Consider the following 19723-nt stretch of genomic DNA (forward strand, 5'->3'; position numbering starts at 1 on the left):
ACGCCCAACAAGACAAATCCTATTCATTTCAATGGCCCCTGTTCACATCTGAGCGTTTTGACGCTGTATACAAAACGCCCAACGCTCAAAAAAGTACATGAGCTTCTTTTTGGGCAGATTACAGGCGTTTTCCATTGATCTCTATTCAATCTAAAAACGCCTGCACAAAAATCGCGGTAAAAATCGCGGTAAAATCGCGGTAAAAAACGCCGCAAAAATCGCGGTAAAATCGCGGTAAAAAACGCGCGAAAAACGCTACGCTCAGGTGTGAATGTAGCCTTAAAAATGCCACAACAACAATACCGTGGCTATGCAATACCGCGATATATCGAATTACCGAAAACCGGCATATGTCTAGTGTCCGTGTCCCTGTGTGTCCATGTCCCTGTGTAAATCCAGGAAGTGAACAGGCAGCAGTTTCAGCTGCCCACAGTTAAAATGGCTGCAGCCAGACTTAGTGAAGGGAGATTTCCGCAGCATATTTGGCAAGTACAGAATCACAGTACATATAAAATAATATGCAAAGTGGTTGGAGGGAAACTTCAGAATGGCAAATATGTTTGATTACAAATGATGTGAGCTGAACTCAAAGATGTGAGACTTTTTCTATGTACGCAAAAGGCCAGTTTCTCTCAAATATCGTTCACAAATCTGTGTTAGTGAGCACTTCTCCTTTGCCGAGATAATCCATCCACCTCACAGGTGTGGCATATCAAGATGCCGATTAGACAGCATGATTATTGCACAGGTGTGCCTTATGGGCCATACACACTATAAGATTTTCTGAAGACTTTTTCCTTTAGACTTACCAAAACAATATCATATGAGGTCAGACCTAAACACTTTCAATTTGTATGCAATCTGGCAGGCCCTTGCACTACATTGAAAAGGCAAATCTGAAGGAAATCTAACCACAAAAGTTGGATAGTGTGTATCCAGCTTTAGGCTGGCCACAAAAAAAGGCCACTCTAAAATGTGCAGTTTTAGGCTCCAAGTCCCTTTGAATGCTGGAATTTTTTAGGACGTTTGAAACGTCCGTTCGGTCACGTTTGTACCCGCCTTTATCGGGCGTTTGCGTTTAGAACCGTTCCTAGAGGTCAAAAAAATTATTCCCCTTCAAAATGGAAAAACGCGAATGCTAAAAACGCGGGTCATCGCGTTCGGCCGCGTTTTTGCGTTTGAAACGCCGAGAAACACACGTTCGAACGCAAATAATTGCGTTCTAAAAAACATCCCTGAACGCAACTGCCTGCAAATGACTAAACGACCTGGTGTACATGGACAGATAAGATAACATGGAGCTGCGTTCAGGGGCTTCTGAAAAAAACGCCCAACTGCTCCTAAAACGGCCATTTCCAGCGTCCCGTGTACATGGAGCCTAAGGGCTCTTTCACACGGGCGTTCCGTATGTCCGTTTTTCATCCCATCCGTTTGCGGATGAAAAACGGACATCATGTATCTCTATGTAAATACGGATGTCAGCGGATGACCATCCGCTGACATGTGTTTTTCGTCAGTTCAGTTTTTTTGAACTGAAGAGAAACCTATTTTTTCTTCCGTTCAAAAAACAGAACGGACGCAAAAACGGATGTCAGTGGTATCATCCGCTGACATCCGTATTTACATAGAGATACATTATGTCCGTTTTTCATCCGCAAACGGATGGGATGAAAAACGGACATACGGACCGGATGACACAAGTGTCATCCGTGTCCGTTTAAAAAAAAAAAAAAAAAGGAACTGATTGGGCATAAAAAAACTGAACGCCCGTGTGAAAGAGCCCTAACTGTATTGGGGGGGGGGGGGAGGGGGGGATGCACACATCTCCTTCACATAGAGTTGATCAGGTTGTTGATTGTGGTCTGTGGAATGCTGGTCCTCTTTAATGGCTGTGTGAAGTTGCTGGACAGGCTGTCCGTTCTCATCCGATCCGCCAGAGGGATGGAAAATAGGGTTTCCATCCGTCCGGATTTGACGGACAGGATTGGATCGGATGTCAGCGGACATGTCTCCGCTGACATCCAATGCCCCATAGACATGCATGGGGTGTCCGTCCAGATCCACTTGAAAAACGGACAGGCGGATCTGAACGGTCCGCTAGTGTGAAAGGGGCCTAAGTGCAGTAAAAGTAACAGTGCGGTATTGTAACACGTTAAAGTAACACATATACTGTGCGCATGTTGCAAGCCATTGCCATTCAGTGTTCCTTGAACCCCAATACACATATACAGCGTGTTGTGGCTGCTGCATTTTGAATAATAAAGAAGGGTCTTTTTTTGTGCACTGATATATGACGGCTGCCTATTGAAAATGAATTGCCTGCTAACGCAATGTACCGCAATGCATGAAATTGGGCTCATTAACGTTTATTCCGTTGTGGTGTAAGTGGGCCAATGATGACAGTAGCTCAATCCTGCTCACTTCAATAGATATGGAAAAAGAATGGGGTATCGATGGGTAGCCCCAGATTTCAGTAGGCACTCTTGCTGGTCCTGGAAGTCTGGATTATTTTAATAAACTATAAATCACCTATAATAAGAGTAGATCAGGATGCATCTCTAGTTTTTCTCTTTGTAATGAAGTCAGATCAGCAGTTTACGATTATGACTGCTTGCGGATTTTTACCTATTGATCACACTGGACAATCAATTTATGGCATCGCTGTTTCCGCTGTTGCTTCAACCACCCCCAGCTCCAATGTTTTTCTCTCTCTAAGTGCATGTGCTGTTTCCAGAGCAAGTGTTCATTATCCGGAGAGGATCGCGTAAAATGCTCTACTTCCCGGCGGATGGAAAAATACCACCACTGACTTATCCTTAGGCAATGGCTGTTCTGACTGATTGGAGGCCATAGACCTGCTGACAGTCAGGCAACTGTATCTTCCAACAATCTTCTAGTGTCTATCGACTCCAGGGAGGGGAGTTCTTCAAATGTTCATATAACTGGGCTCAGCTACAACCCTCTACCTGACTCGGCTGGCTAACATATGTGGCAGATGTACAATAAGGCTCCATGCACACTAACTTTTTCAGCTAAAAAAAAAACGCTGGGAAGAAATGCTGGTAATGGCGTTTTAGTAGAGTTTTAGGAGCGTTTTTTGCGGTATCTTTAACCACTTGCAGACCAGCTACCGCCTATATACATATTCCATGTACGGCGGTTAGCGGGAGCGATCCTGGGGGCGCATGCACCCATTCTCCAGCAGGGAAGCTGAGGCACGGGGCCGGCGGCCGCGATTGCCCCCAATGGAGAGAGAAAGGCAGTCTGCTGTTCTAAACACAGCAGACCATTGTTTTCTCAGTAATCATCACAGAGCTCCTGTGTTCCTCCTATTTAGGAGCACAGGTCCCTATGATGATTCCATAAGCCCATCCCCCCCCCACAGTCAGAAAACACCCCCTAGGCTCACATTTAACCCCTTCCCTGCCAGTGTCATTATTGCAGTAACCGTGCATATTTTTAGCAATGATTACTGTAGTAATGTCACTGGTCAACCCAAAAGTGTCAATTAGGTGTCCGATCTGTCTGCTGCAATGTCACAAGTCTTGCTAAAAAATCGCTGACCGCCGCCATTACTATTAAAAAATAAATAAATAGAAATGACAAATCTATCCCCTAGTTTGTAGATGCGAGATAACTTTTGCACAAACCAATCAAGATACACTTATTGGGATTTTTTTTTTACCAAAAATATGTGGCAGAATACATATTGGCCTAAAATGATAAAAAAAAATTAGATTTTTACATTTTTTTTTATTGGGAATGTTATATAGCTAGGGGGAAAAAAAAAAAAAACTTTTTTTTTTTCCAGAATTGTCGCTTGTTTATAGCACAAAAGAAAAAAAAAAAATTGCAGAGGAGATCAAATACCACCAAAAGAAAGCTCTATTTGTGGGAAAAAAAGGACATCAATTTAATTTGGGTACAGCGTTGCACGACCGCGCAATTGTCAGTTAAGGTAACGCTATGCCGAATCGCAAAAAATGACCTGGTCATTGAGGGGGGAAATCTTCCGGTCCAGAAGAAAAAAAAAAAAAAAGGGGGAGGGAAAAAATGGTGTTAGTAGCATTTTTGCTGAAAAAACGCTCCAGGACATGGACACATCGGGTAACATTATTTAGCTTGTAGAAGCAGGAAAAAAAATGCAACAGCTTCTAGGAGCTTAAAAAAACGCTAGTGTGCATGGAGCCCTAAACTTTTCCTTAACAAAAAAGTAATTACGGACTGAACGTGCAGAAATCTCCCAGTATGCTGGAAAATCTTTAACCACTTTAACACTAGCCACTGTGCTGCTACTGCGGCACAGTGGCTCGTTATCGTCTAGCGACGTAGACCTACGTCGCTAGACTCCTCCCCCTGTAGGCAGCGCTCGCGCGCCGCCGGAGGCGCGCTCCCGCTGTTTTCATTCACAGCGGGAGTCGGGCCAGGGGAGGAGCGGCGGCGATCGCCGCTGCTCTGCCCCGATCGTCGGGGAATCCAGTTTGGAGATTCGCCCGCCTGTGTAAACAGAGCGGGCGGATCTCCTAAGTGACAGGGAGTGACAGATCGGAGTGTTCAGCATAGCTGAACATGCGATCTGTCCCTGGCTCACTCAGTCACCTCCCCCCACACACGTTAGTAAGCACCAGGCATACATTAACCCCTCCCTCTCCAATAAAATTAACCCCTTCCCTGCCAGTGTCATTTTTACAGTAACAGTGCATATTTATAGCACTGATTACTGCAGTAATGTCACTGGTACCCCCAAAAGTGTCAAAAATGTCAGTCAAGGGTCCGATCTGTCCGCCGCAATGTCGCAGTCTCGCAAAAAAAATCGCGGATCGCCGCCATTACTCGTTAAAAAAAAAAAAAACACCAAAAATGACAGAAATCTTTCCCTTAGTTAGTAAACGCAATAACTTTTGCGCAAACCAATCAAAATACGCTTATTGCGATTTTTTTTTACCAAACATGGGTAGCAGAAAACAAATTGGCCAAAAATTAAAAAAAAAATCGTTTTTTACATCTTTTTTGGGGGGAATTTCATATAAAAAAAATGTTAAAAATATTGTTATTTTTTCAAAATAAACGCTCTTTTTTTGTTTATAGCGCAAAAAGTAAAAATCGCACAGGTGATCAAATACCACCAAAAGAAAGCTCTGTTTGTGGGAAAAAAAGGATGTAAATTTTGTTTGGGTACGGCGTCGCATGACCGCGCAATTGTCAGTTAAAGTCGCATAGCGCCGAATCGCAAAAAGTGGCCCAGACGTAAGACAGCAAAATGCTCTAGTGGTAAAGTGGTTAAGTCCCGGTTCACGCTGGTGCGATACGGGAAACCCTGCGATTCAGTGCTGGTTCCTGTATTGCATACTGATTCACACACTGACATCTGTAAACCGTCACTTCACAGATCGCAGTGAGAACTGTCAAATGGTGCAGGAATCGTATCGCATAGGTGTGAACACCCATACGATTCAATTCCAGTGCGGAGAAAAAAAAAAGGGTTCTGTGCCATTTTCGTGCGAATGCGATTTCAGCCATTCTAAACAACAATGTGGTGCAAATCACATGCGATGTCTGTGATCGCACAAGTGTGAACCCAAACTAAAGTGGTTGTAAACCTCAGACATGAAATATGAACAAACATATCCTTCTACAGTGTGTACTTGTCTCATTGAAGAGCACGTAAGCTGGATACACACTATCAAACTTTTGTGGTTAGATTTCCTTCAGATTTACCTTTTCTATGTAGTGCAAGGGCCTGCCAGATTGCATATACGTAAATTGAAAGTGTTTAGGTTTGACCTCATATTATATGGTTTTGGTAAATCTAAAGGAAAATGTCTTCAGAAAATCTTATAGGATGTATGGCCCTTAAGTGTAATTTCTGTCTGCTGGTTCCTTCCTCCGCTATCAACATGAATAATTTCTTACAAGCTTTCATGACACCAAGAAAAAAATGATGACAGGGGAAGGACCTCCAGCAGATTCACTGCCTCAACTCTGTTCCTATGTGCTGTTTGGAAGGGGGTGTGACCCTTCCCTCCAATCAGCTCTCAGAACTCTCCTCACTGTGCTCTGCAGAGTGTAACTTCAGCTCTCTGCCCTCATTTTTCTGAATCTCACACAAGCATTATAATTCAGCACTTTGAACAGATGTAGAGAAAAAAGAACGGCAGAAAAACAGGTACAACTTATGTAAAGGGATTTGTTCCAGCTCTGCGCATCTCTTGAGGCCTGTTACTTCACTGGGTATATGTAAGGGTTTACAACCACTTTAACTACACTCATTCTCAGATGTGCTTACCGTCACTCGAATTCTAAAAGGCATCTGCCATTTGCAAAAATTTAAATTGCACCCACATTAGTAAAATACAAAATATACATTTATAACATTTTTGCAGAGCATCAGTACAGGTCGGGGGCAATGAACAGGTTCCTGCATTGTGTACCTTCCAGCCCCAAGTCCATATGGTGGTACAGACCCAGCAGGCTGGAGGAGGTAGATCAACTACAGGTGCAGTAATTTCACCTGTGCAGTCTACGAGTCCCTCTGCCCCCCGTATTTTAAAAAACAAAAATGCATTTTATATTAGAGCTTGCCAGTCTTTTCACCTGGAGATTCTGCCAGAAATACTCCTCCTGTGCTAGGGTGACAATACCCTTTTGTATTAGGGCCACAAAAAAAAAGATTGGGCCACAGAACCCTGCACATCTCCTAATACCCATAACATAGAGGGGCACGGTTTTGGAGCCCTCTGAGCTCAGAACAGTCTGAGCAGGAGGTTATCAGTTTACAAGATTTCTGGTAAGATTAAAAGGCTTTTTTTTCTTAATGCCTAGTACACACGGTAAGAAAATCGTACTAAAAATAATGATTTCGAGATAATCGTCTGATAATCTGATCGTTTGACTCTCGACAGACGTGTACTAACACGACAGTTCGTGCCAAAATATCTGAAGAGACAAGCACAAAAAAATTCTCAAACGATACCAGAACGAACGATTTTTCATGTAATATGTATTGTATTTGTATGAGAAAAAAAAAAATTGTGTGCACAGGATCACGCATGCTCAAAACGGAACGAAAACATTACTTCACTTCCAAAATGTATTCTGTCTTGCGAGAATTTTTGGAACTTTAGTAACCTATTAGTTTTCGATAGGAGACTAGCATGCAGAGAGAAAAAAAAAAAAAAAAAAAAACACGATTATTTGTCCAATATTCTTATTGTGTGTAATAGGCATAATTAATTACACAGATATAAATGATCTCAATGGTACATGTAACAGAACAAAAAAAGTGTCCAAATAAAAGAAGTTTGGTAGGATTTAGATGTGTTTTAACTCCCCCCCGCAATCTTTGAATTCTACTTCCCAACAATGCTGGTCACATGGCCAAATGCCAGCATTTGATCACATGATCTCAGCAAAGTGGCTTGAAGGAATGTCATTCAGGCCGAACCTCCCAGTCAGACTCAGCCTGGAATTAGATCATCTCCTTCCAATTAGGTTATAAGTCTACATTGTGGCATTTGGTCACTTGACCAGCACTTGGGTAAAAGACGAATTTAAGAACTCCAAATAAGAGGCTGTTTTCTGACCCATCCGTATGTATTGTTTTGACTTTATTCCAAAAAGTGGTTTTACTAACTAACTATCTCCCTAATGTGCGCTGTGGCTCCTCCAGGTAGTTGCATTACTAATTTGTCCTTGCCTCGCTCTCTATCCATCCCCCCAGCCACCAGGTCACTAGTGTATTCAAGCTGTGGGTCCTCCAGCCGCTACATAACTAGTGCTTCCTTGCTTTAGCTTCCTAGCCTACTACATCACTAAGACTTCCCTGCTTTGGCTTCCGTCACGCAGGCTGCCATAGTGCCCCACACCACGAGGGCTTCCCTAGTGCCCCACACCACGAGGGCTTCCCTAGTGCCCCACACCACGAGGGCTTCCCTAGTGCCCCACACCACGAGGGCTTCCCTAGTGCCCCACACCACGAGGGCTTCCCTAGTGCCCCACACCACGAGGGCTTCCCTAGTGCCCCACACCACGAGGGCTTCCCTAGTGCCCCACACCACGAGGGCTTCCCTAGTGCCCTACATCACAAGAGCTTCCCTAGTGCCCTACATCACAAGGGCTTCCCTAGTGCCCTACTTCACAAGGGCTTCCCTAGTGCCCTACATCACAAGGGCTTCCATAGTGCCCTACATCACAAGGGCTTCCATAGTGCCCTACATCACAAGGGCTTCCATAGTGCCCTACATCACAAGGGCTTCCATAGTGCCCTACATCACAAGGGCTTCCATAGTGCCCTACATCACAAGGGCTTCCATAGTGCCCTACATCACAAGGGCTTCCATAGTGCCCTACATCACAAGGGCTTCCCTAGCCCACGCCCTCATTATCACTTCACTTTTGTAACTTCCCCAGCTCACTACGTCTTCAATATTTCCCTGCTGCAGCTACATATTTTTATCGATTTTGATGTAGGCACCTATTAAAATGAATGAGCCAGCCTAACACAATGCACTTCATTACATTAATGCAACACTTCAGAGCAGACAGGGGTGAAGGGAATTTTTCCAGCCAAGCAAATTCCACAGATGTTAACAGAACCATTTAAAATGATGCTAACCTCTCTAATTAGGCCCCATGAGAGCTCATTCACCTAGAGATGAGAATGCGCCCCCCCCCATGAAAGTCCATTCACCTATAGCTGAGGATGCCCCACCAGAGCCCATTTATCTATTAGAATGCCCCCCACCCCCAATAAGAACCCATTCACCTATCGTTGAAAACGGGCCCCCCACGAGAGCCCATTCACCTATCGTTGAAAACGGGCCCCCCACGAGAGCCCATTCACCTATCGCTGAAAACGGGCCCCCCACGAGAGCCCATTCACCTATCGCTGAAAACGGGCCCCCTCGAGAGCCCTTTCACCTATCGCTGAAAACGGGCCCCCCACGAGAGCCCATTCACCCATCGCTGAAAACGGGCCCCCCACGAGAGCCCATTCACCCATCGCTGAAAACGGGCCCCCCACGAGAGCCCATTCACCCATCGTTGAAAACGGGCCCCCCACGAGAGCCCATTCAGCTATCGTTGAAAACGGGCCCCCCACGAGAGCCCATTCAGCTATCGTTGAAAACGGGCCCCCCACGAGAGCCCATTCAGCTATCGTTGAAAACGGGCCCCCAACGAGAGCCCATTCACCTATCGCTGAAAACGGGCCCCCCACGAGAGCCCATTCACCCATCGCTGAAAACGGGCACCCCACGAGAGCCCATTCACCCATCGTTGAAAACGGGCCCCCCACGAGAGCCCATTCACCTATCGTTGAAAACGGGCCCCCCACGAGAGCCCATTCACCTATCTCACCTATCGTTGAAAACGGGCCCCCAACGAGAGCCCATTCACCTATCGCTGAAACGGGCCCCCTCGAGAGCCCTTTCACCTATCGCTGAAAACGGCCCCCCACGAGAGCCCATTCACCTATCGCTAAAAAACGGGCCCCCCACGAGAGCCCATTCACCCATCGCTGAAAACGGGCACCCCACGAGAGCCCATTCACCTATCGTTGAAAACGGGCCCCCCAACGAGAGCCCATTCACCTATCGCTGAAAACGTGCCCCCTCGAGAGCCCTTTCACCTATCGCTGAAAACAGGCCCCCAACGAGAGTCCATTCACCTATCGCTGAAGACGGGCCCCCACGAGAGCCCATTCACCTATCGCTGAAAACGTGCCCCCCACGAGAGTCGATTCACCTATCGCTGAAGACGGGCCCCCACGAGAGCCCATTCACCTATCGCTGAAAACGGGCCCCCACGAGAGCCTATTTACCCATCACTGAGAAAGGGCCCCAAGTCACCCAGTAACGTAACACAATGTCAAACACTAAGGGATGCTCTTTATACAACAAAAAGAAGTATTACCATCAGTAGTAACCTAAAAACTCTGAATCTGTGCACAAGAACTACACAGACATAAGATGATTGCGAATTTCAAGACAAGACAGGGCAAGGACCGAGTTCAATTAGCGCACACAAAGTTGGGGTCACTTATGTTAGCCAAAGAACTGTAGTCCACCCATAACATGCCCAGCTCAGAGGCAACCGCTAAGCACATAAATATATATGCTCTTCCAATGAGCGAACATTATTCAACAGTGAACCTTAGAAAATCTTCAGCCGGCTTTTGATTCCCGACCCACAGGCTGCTTACCATAGATAGAACATACAAAGCAGACACAAGCATTGATGATAAAACTGCCTTTTGTGTTGTGAAATAAATACGGAACTTCCCTTACATGATATTTGTGAAGCTGCAGGTTCAACATAAGAGGGGTATCTAGTACACAACTGTCTTCTATGTGCCCTTATCACGCTGTACTGGTGCGCTGTATATCATTTTTACACAGTGCAAAGTTTAGCACCGCAACGCACTGCACAGACTTCAATAAAGCAAAAAAATAAATAAAAAATAGGAAAGGAAACAGCATTATGCATTCTACCAACACATTGCACTGTGCTAACAAAACATACACCATTATGCATGCTCTTAAAATTAAAAAATAAAAAAAATTAATAAAATAAAATAAAAAAAAGGTAGGATTTTTAGGACAGGAGAGACCCTATTGGTCTATAAACCCTTCTTCTTGTGTTTGTGTACACTGAGCCAGGCATGCGCAGCTCAACGTACATTTACAGCATGGCCCTTTCTGACAACTGGGAGAAGATGGAGCTTGGCAAGAGCACTGCAGCGCTGGCAGGTAGATCTTCCATAATGTCCTATTATGTTGTGCATACTAGTACATTATGGCAGCATACCTCTGGCGCCATTTTTTTTTTTTTTTTTTAATATGTTGGGGTTCTGTTTTAAAAGTATCAGTCCACTTATAACTGAAGTTTCAGTGTTAAAGTGGTTGTATATCCTATCCCCCTGTAATGTTTGTACCTATAGGTAGGCCTTGTTTTAGGCCTACCTATAGGTACTGTAAATTGGGGATCGACCGATTATCGGCAAAGCCGATATGCACTTTCCCCGATATATCGGAATCGGTCCCAAAGGTTCCCGATATTTCAGAAAGTGCTGTACCAGAGTGATGCCTGCAGCTAGATGCATCACCCCGGTACCAGCGTCCATAGCCGACGGTCGGCTGTCTTGTAACGACAACCGATGCAGCTGAGAAGCCGCTCGGCTGTCCTTACAAGGAGCGGGAGGGGATGTCCCTTCTGCGGCTCGCCCGGGTCTCCTGTCCCACCGGGAGACCCGGGCAACCAGCCTGCACGGCCGCCGAAACCCCTATCAAAGCCGCATTTGGCTCTGATCCGGTCTCCATGTAAAACTCGGAAGTGATGTCGGCGCCAGATTTTAAAAAATGACAGCATTCAAAACAGCCAAACTTGGCGTTTTGAATGCTTTTAAGTGCAGAGGAGGGGTTTGGGGTCTTTTAGACTCCCAGATCACTCCACAAGAGCACCTGCCAAGTGCTAAAAATAAAAAAAAATGTAAAGTGTACAAAAATATTGGCCGATACCGATATGCATTGGCCAAAATATCGGTATCGGTAATGAAAAACCGATATCGGTCGATCACTACTGTAAATATCTCCTAAACATGCACCATTTAGGAATTATTTACATTGCATGCAGCCGATGACATCTGCGCATGCGCTCTGAAGGAACAGCCGCCCATTTCTTCAGAGCCCTGTGCCGTGACATCACGCGGCTCCGGCCAGTAGCAAAGCCAGAGTCCGTAGACCCGGAAGGAAGACAGGCGAGGGTGGATGCGGCCTCCAGCGGGGACAACGTGGGCTTCGTTTGCAGGTAAGTGTCACATAATGTGCTAGTATGCATTGCAGCCTAGCACATTATGCATTTACTTTGCAGGTAACCAAAAAATTTTTTTTTTTTCCAGGCTTTACTTCCTCTTTAAGGTAGCCATACGAATATCAGTACGTTCAAAGACCATTCAACAGTACTTAAAAAAAGTTTGCTTTTAAACATTCGATTTTGGAATTAATGGATATTCACACGCGTGCACACACACTAAGAAATGTTTTTGTTCAAGAAAAAAAAAATGACATCCTTCTCCTACAAACGTTCTTGTCACTGCGGTCAAAAGCTACAGATTATTTGACCCCACTAACGTTTAGAAAATTGAACGATCGTTCCTGAAACAAACGTTTTCTAAGAAAATTCTTCTAGCGTCTGGTCAGCATTAGGTAAATCTTGGCAGGCTGAATTACTTATACCAGTGGTTGTCAACATACAAAGTAGACTCACCGGCCACTTTATTAGGTATCCCTGTTCAATTGCTTGGTAACACAAATTGCTAATCAGCCAATCACATGGCAGCAACTCAATGCATTTAGGTAAAGACGACTTGCTGAAGTTCAAACGGAGCATCAGAATGGTGAAGAAAGGGGATTTAAATTACTTTGAACGTGGCATGGTTGTTGGTGCCAGATGGGCTGCTCTGAAAACTGCTGATCTACTGGGATTTTCACACACAACCATCTCTAGGGTTTACAGAGAATGTTCTGATCGCTTCTCGGCCTTTCGACTAAGATCAAATGTAGTACAGAGAATGTTCTGAAAAAGAGAGAAAATATCTAGCAAGCGGCAGTTGTGTGGACAAAAATGCCTTGTTGATGTAAGAGGAGAATGGGCAGACTGGCTTGAGAGGATAGAAAGGAAACAGTAACAAATAACCACTTCTACAACCAAGGTATGCAGAATACCATCTCTGAACGCACAACACATCCAACCTTGACGCAGATGGGCTACAGCAGCAGTAGACAACACTGGGTGCCACTCCTGACAGCTAAGAACAGGAAACTGAGGCTATAAAATGCCGCCTGGTCTGATGAGTTTTGATTTCAGCTGCGACATTCAGATAGTAGGGTCAGAATCCGGCTTAAGTAACGTGAAAGCATGGATCCATCCTGCCTTGTATTAACAATTAAGGCTGGTGGTGGAGGTGTAATGGTGTGGGGGATATTTTCTTGGCACACATTGGGCCCCATAGTACCAACTGTGCATCATTTAATGTTATTTGAATAAAACCGGCACACGAAAAGGCTTCTTCCAAGTAAAATTCTTTATTCCAACATGGATAGCGATGACAACATGACAAATGCTGACGCGTTTCGGCTTTACGCCTTCCTCATAGCTATGATGGAAGGTGTAAAGCCGAAACGCGTCAGATTTGTCATGCTGTCACCGCTATCCATGTTGGAATAAAGAATTTTACTTGGAAGAAGCCTTATCGTGTGCCGGCTTTATTCATATAACATTTGGTTTGGACGTTCAGCCTGAGCACCGACACTTAGCTCTTTATCTTCCCAGTGCGGTGGAGCTAGGGTGAGTTATTGTTTGTGCATCATTTAAATACCACGGCCTACCTAAATATTGTTTCTGTCCATGCCCATCCCCTTAGGACTACAATGTACCATCTTCTGATGGCTACTTCCAGCAGGAAAATGTACTCCAATGGCCTCCACAGTCACCAGATCTCAATCCAATAGAGCACCTTTGGGATGTGGTGGAATCAGCAGCAACTGTGTGCTACTATCATGTCAATATGGACTAGGGCTGCAACGTTGCGTCGGCGTAATCAATTACATCGACTACAGAAATACGTAGACGAGCGTGAAAGGCGTCGACGCATCACGCGTGACGTCACACGCCCCCTGCTCACATTGCCGGCCGGTGTTCCGTGAACGTTACACCGGGCCGCTGCATTGATTGGGGCCGCTGCAGGCTGCACTGCCCCGCCCCCGGCCCCCACTGCGCTCCAGTCCAGAGTGTCCGGCTCTTCTACGTCAGCCGCTGTGAGCGGCATGACGTCCCGGGGTGGCTGCGCCTGCGCATCAACTGAGCTGACTCTCTGTGGCTGCAGACTGCCGCCAAGGCTGATGATCCCTCCCACTGTCCCACACAGACGAGACGTCCACTCCAGCAGCATCATGTGATCGCAGGTGAGCCTGAGGGGTCTGCACTGGGAGGGGCGCTTACTAAGTGGTCTGTACTAGGTGGGAGGGCTTACTGAGGGGTCTGTACTGGGAGGGGGCTTACTGAGGGTTTTTACTGGGAGGGGGGGCTTACTGAGGGGTCTGTACTGGGAGAGGGCTTACTGAGGGGTCTGTACTAGGTGGGAGGGTTTATTGAGGGGTCTGTAATGGGGGGGGGCTTACTGAGGGGTCTGTACTGGGAGGGGGGGCTTACTGAGTGGTCTGTACTGGGAGGGGGGGCTTACTGAGTGGTCTGTACTGGGAGGGGGGGCTTACTGAGTGGTCTGTACTGGGAGGGGGGGGCTTACTGGGGGGTCTGTACTGGGAGGGGGCTTACTGAGGGGTCTGTACTGGGAGGGGGGGGCTTACTGAGGGGTCTGTACTGGGAGTGGGCCTACTGAGGGGTCTGTACTGGGAGTGGGCCTACTGAGGGGTCTGTACTGGGAGGGGGCCTACTGAGGGGTCTGTACTGGGAGGGGGCTTACTGAGGGGTCTGTACTGGGAGAGGGCTTACTGAGGGGTCTGTACTAGGTGGGAGGGTTTATTGAGGGGTCTGTAATGGGGGGGGGCTTACTGAGGGGTCTGTACTGGGAGGGGGGGCTTACTGAGTGGTCTGTACTGGGAGGGGGGCTTACTGAGTGGTCTGTACTGGGAGGGGGGGCTTACTGAGTGGTCTGTACTGGGAGGGGGGGCTTACTGAGGGGTCTGTACTGGGAGGGGGCTTACTGAGGGGTCTGTACTGGGAGGGGGGGCTTACTGAGGGGTCTGTACTGGGAGTGGGCCTACTGAGGGGTCTGTACTGGGAGTGGGCCTACTGAGGGGTCTGTACTGGGAGTGGGCCTACTGAGGGGTCTGTACTGGGAGGGGGCTTACTGAGGGGTCTGTACTGGGAGGGGGCTTACTGAGGGGTCTGTACTAGGTGGGAGGGGGCCTACTGAGGGGGTCTGTACTGGGAGGGGGCCTACTGAGGGGGTCTGTACTGGGAGGGGGCCTACTGAGGGGGTCTGTACTGGGAGGGGGCCTACTGAGGGGGTCTGTACTGGGAGGGGGCCTACTGAGAGGTCTGTACTGGGAAGGGGGCCTACTGAGGGGGTCTGTACTGGGAGGGGGCCTACTGAGGGGGTCTGTACTGGGAGGGGGCCTACTGAGGGGGTCTGTACTGGGAGGGGGCCTACTGAGGGGGTCTGTACTGGGAGGGGGCCTACTGAGGGGGTCTGTACTGGGAGGGGGCCTACTGAGGGGGTCTGTACTGGGAGGGGGCCTACTGAGGGGGTCTGTACTGGGAGGGGGCCTACTGAGGGGGTCTGTACTGGGAGGGGGCCTACTGAGGGGGTCTGTACTGGGAGGGGGCCTACTGAGGGGGTCTGTACTGGGAGGGGGCCTACTGAGGGGTCTGTACTGGGAGGGGGCCTACTGAGGGGTCTGTACTGGGACGGGGCCTACTGAGGGGTCTGTACTGGGGGGGGGGGGGCTTACTGAGGGGTCTGTACTGGGACGGGGCTTACTGAGGGGTCTGTACTGGGACGGGGCTTACTGAGGGGTCTGTACTGGGACGGGGCTTACTGAGGGGTCTGTACTTTGTTATTTAAAGGATTAATTAGCTAATCAAAAAAAGAACACTCAATTAAGCAAAAAAATTAAATAAAAATAATTGTTAGATTAGTCGACAGACAAAATAATCGTTAGTTGCAGCCCTAATATGGACCAAAATCTCAGAGGAATGTTTCCAACACCTTGTTGAATCTATGCCACGAAGAATTAAAGCAGTTCTGAAGGCAAAAGGGGGGCCAACCCGGTACTAGCAAGGTATACCTAATAGGATGATCAGTGAGTGTATAAAGAGCCTCAAATGTGGCCCCTGAGGTCATCAAAGGGCCCCCATATAGTACTTATTGTATGTAATGCTACAGAAGATTGTCGCAGACTGAAGACCAAAAGCTGTCCATACACTGTAAGGTTTCCTATGGCCTCACGGGCTGAATGAGAGAAATCTATTTATTCCCCCATCCTTGCGAGACACCAAAGTTCTGCATGTGGCCCTCAGGCTACAGCCTGGGCACCAGAGACCGACAAGTCTTCTCATATTTCCCAGGAACTGTAGTGGTGAGGTGTCAGCACCTGAGGTCTCCAGTCCTCCCACCTGCTATGTCTTTTTTTTAAACGTTAACCAAAGTACATAGAAAGTGATGGAAGGAGAAGTGAGACGTTAGGGTCATGTTTGAACAAGAGTCTCCAGCAGGCAAATGTCAGAGCTGAACTCCTGGAAAGATGACCAGGCATTGTGTGATCCAGCTCAGCAACATCCACCAACAACTGGTCATCAGAGCAGACCAACTTAGCCCAACCGCATGCCCTCATACCCAATTATCAGAGAAAGCAGACCCAGCCAACCCCAATGCCATTCCATTTCATTGTGCCACACAACAGGACATTCCCCGGTGAAGAGTGGACTGTGCTGAGCTATTTTACACCAGATTCCCACACCCATTGAAAAGCGTTCCACAGCAAATTGCTTTTCATGAGGGGCGGCAATAATAGACACAATTGTAAACAAACCCTTAATACATTTCTCGCTCTAGCATGTGCCCACAGAACTGTGTGACCAATACATAGAAGCTTCACAGACATCATCAAGTACAATGCAGGGCCACTAACAGGAGCCAGTTCTGCTGGTTACTGATCTGTAACCCAGACCGAGAGCTGTCAGCGCATGCTCAGCACAAACACCGGCTAGCCAGTGCCGCATATGCGCATTAAAGTCCACACTTTTCCCACCGCATATATGTGTTGCGTGTTTGTAAATGGGTAAACAATGGCTACACTCTGTACAGGATAAGCTCACCTTTTACTAAAATAAAAAAATATATTTTTGAAGGTAAACCAAACTTGCATTTATTATTATTTTACACTGGAGCCTGTTAAGCAATGGACCTAAGCAGATAGCGGGTGCAATGCCAGGATCCTGCAGACTCTCAGTACACTGTCTGCCCATATCTCCGTTACAGGCAGGCAATTACTGAACGGCAGGAAGAATCAATGAACTACAAGAGTGCTCACCAGCACCCTCACAGTTCATTCAGAGCTACAAGCCGCCAGCTGTGGTGGCTGACAGTACTTGTAGTTCATTCATTCACAGAACTCTGAATGAATGATGCGGCTGTGTGGGTGGAGCGCTGTGCTGTGCTGATTTTACATTGTGACAGTGAGTGCAGAAAGACGATCCCCTGCCCCCTGTCACAGAGAGGGGGTTTGGAGGAAGAGGAGGCAGGAGCTTGAACATGTTACATATTAAACCTTAAATACATGCAGAACATATAACATGTTCCAAAGGTTAACTTAACCTTTAAAGCAGAACTATATTCTCCTTCAGTCCAGCTATGCAGCGTTCCTGAGCTCCTCCCTGGCATCTTTGGGCGGCCAGCTTCCGGGTATAGATCGCTGTCTGTGGTCATTGGTGGGGCAGAGATGACATCACTCCCACGTATGTGTAGGCATTAAGTCAGCTCAGCAACGCCCAAATTGTACAATGAGTTGCACACGTGTGACAGGGAAGTAACTTTATTGCAGAAAGAACATAGCAGGTCTCTTCTGCCTGTTCACCCATTTTTAATGTATGCCATAAAGCTGCACATTAAATTAGTTGGTGTGATGTGGTGCCCCCAACACCCTGCAGTGTACAGTACACCACAATGTAGGGCAGACCACTACCATGCATTGTAGCGCGTTGCTTTACCAAAAACATAGCACATGCACCTTCATGCGTTAGACATCCCATTTAAAGGATCAATTGGTCTAATGCAGTGATGGGGAACCTTGGCAGCCCAGATGTTTTGGAACTACATTTCCCATGATGCTCATGCACTCTGCAGTGTAGTTGAGCATCATGGGATATGTAGTTCCAAAACATCTGGGGTGCCAAGGTTCGCCATCACTGGTGACTCTAATGCAGCCCTTAAAGTGGGGGCTGAAACCCGAGAGCTGCCATTGTTGTTCAGCGTGCAGGCTCCTGTTACTAACCTGAGTTCAGACTTCACTGGTTGCATGCTTGATCCATCACAGCTCAGCGTGGCAGATCCTGCAGCTTTAAATCCAAGTCAGCAATGGCAGCTACCATGTTTTTGCCCTGGTAAGCTCACTTTAAGTGCCCCATGCATGATCCTTAGACCTCCAGGCCTGCTCCAACTGAAGAAATGCCCCCTCATCACAGATCATCAGCCAGAACTGTATTCCCCTTAAGGGAACTCCAATTGCCCTGGGCCCCCTCTAACTCTACCCCAGGGGCGCTGACACATGTGGACTCCCTGTCTGCCCACTGACATTGCTATGATTGCTGTATAGACACACATAATTACAGAGTCAGACAGCCACAACACTGCATACATGACAGCGATCTCCTCCATGTCTGTGATGTGTATACCATGATGTCTATGTGTGATCCCAGCACTGGACAGGACAATCCAGGGTGTCCAGGCGATCACAGGCTCCACACACCCTGCAATAAAAATCCTGCCTGTTCACCCATTTTTAATGTATTCCATAAAGCTCCACTTTAAGTGTGTTGGCATGATGTGGTACCCCCAACACCCTGCAGTGTAGCCCTTTACCATGCATTGTAGCACGTTGCTTTACCAAAAACATAGCACATGCACCTTTATGCGTTAGACATCCCATTTAAAAGGAACGGTTGTTCTAATGCAACAAAAGTAATGCAGCCCTTAAAGTGGGGGCTGAAACCCGATAGCTGCCATTGTTGTTCAGTGTGCAGGCTCCTGTTACCAACCTGAGTTCAGACTTCACTGGTTGCATGCTTGATCCAATTCTAGGTAGAGAATCACAGCTCAGTGTGGCAGATCCTGCACCTTTAAATCCAAGTCAGCAATGGCAGCTCCCATGTTTCTCCCCTGGCAGGCTCACTTTAAGTGCCCCATACATGATCCTTAGACCTCCAGGCCTGCACCAGCCTAAGCAATGCCCCCTCATCACAGAGATCATCAGCCAGAACTTTATTCCACTGAAGGGAACCCCAATGGCCCAGGGCCCCCCCTGACACACGTGGACCCCCTGTCTGCCCACTGACATTGCTATGATTGCTGTATAGACACACATAATTATAGAGTCAGACAGCCACAACACTGCATACATGGCAGCGATCTGCTCCATGCCATGTCTGTGATGTGTATACCATCATGTCTATGTGTGATCCCAGCACTGGACAGGACAATTCGGGGGTGTCAAGGCGATCACAGACTCCACACACCCCCAGATCTGCTATGATCGCCGATCGGAGGCCGGTCCCCCCCTCTTACCTGTGTCAGTCATGGTGCTCGGGGTGTGGGCCCCCGATCCCCGGCCTGTCCGTGCCCCCTCTGCCTCCCCAGCCCGGTCCCTGTGCAGGGAGAGAGCTCTTCTCAGGCTGGGAAGGGGAGAGGGAGAGAGAGGGGGAGGAGGAGGGGAGAGAGGGGGAGGAGGAGGAGAGAAGAGGGGGAGGGGGGAGGTTAGCAAACCCTTCACAAAGGCTGATTCACATTAACTCGTGCTCTGCCAAAGGCCTGCTGCTTCTCCCCCCTCCTGCCTGGCACTGAATGGGTTAAAGCGAGGCCCAGTGGGATGACCTCCCAGCTGTCACTCTACCTGTCACCTACAGTCTGCCTATTTCTAGCCGGGGAGGATATGGTTACCTGTCCCCTTGTGTGGCCGTGTCACCGGCTTGACCTTATTTTTGTGACTTC

At 47.6% G+C, this 19723-nt stretch overlaps 1 protein-coding gene across 1 annotated transcript in view; it reads right to left on the bottom strand.

The window, feature by feature from the left end:
* NDST1 (N-deacetylase and N-sulfotransferase 1) overlaps positions 1-19439 on the bottom strand; it is a 233821-nt gene extending 214382 nt beyond the window's left edge. The window contains exon 1 of the mRNA XM_082256097.1: positions 19301-19439. The gene's annotated coding sequence lies outside the window, so the exon portion shown is untranslated. The remainder of the gene's footprint in view (positions 1-19300) is intronic.
* Positions 19440-19723: the final 284 nt, after the last annotated feature.

The sequence above is a fragment of the Pelophylax lessonae genome (genome assembly GCF_965119305.1).
Source record: "Pelophylax lessonae genome assembly, chromosome: 4".
NCBI classification, from domain to species: Eukaryota; Metazoa; Chordata; class Amphibia; order Anura; family Ranidae; genus Pelophylax; species Pelophylax lessonae.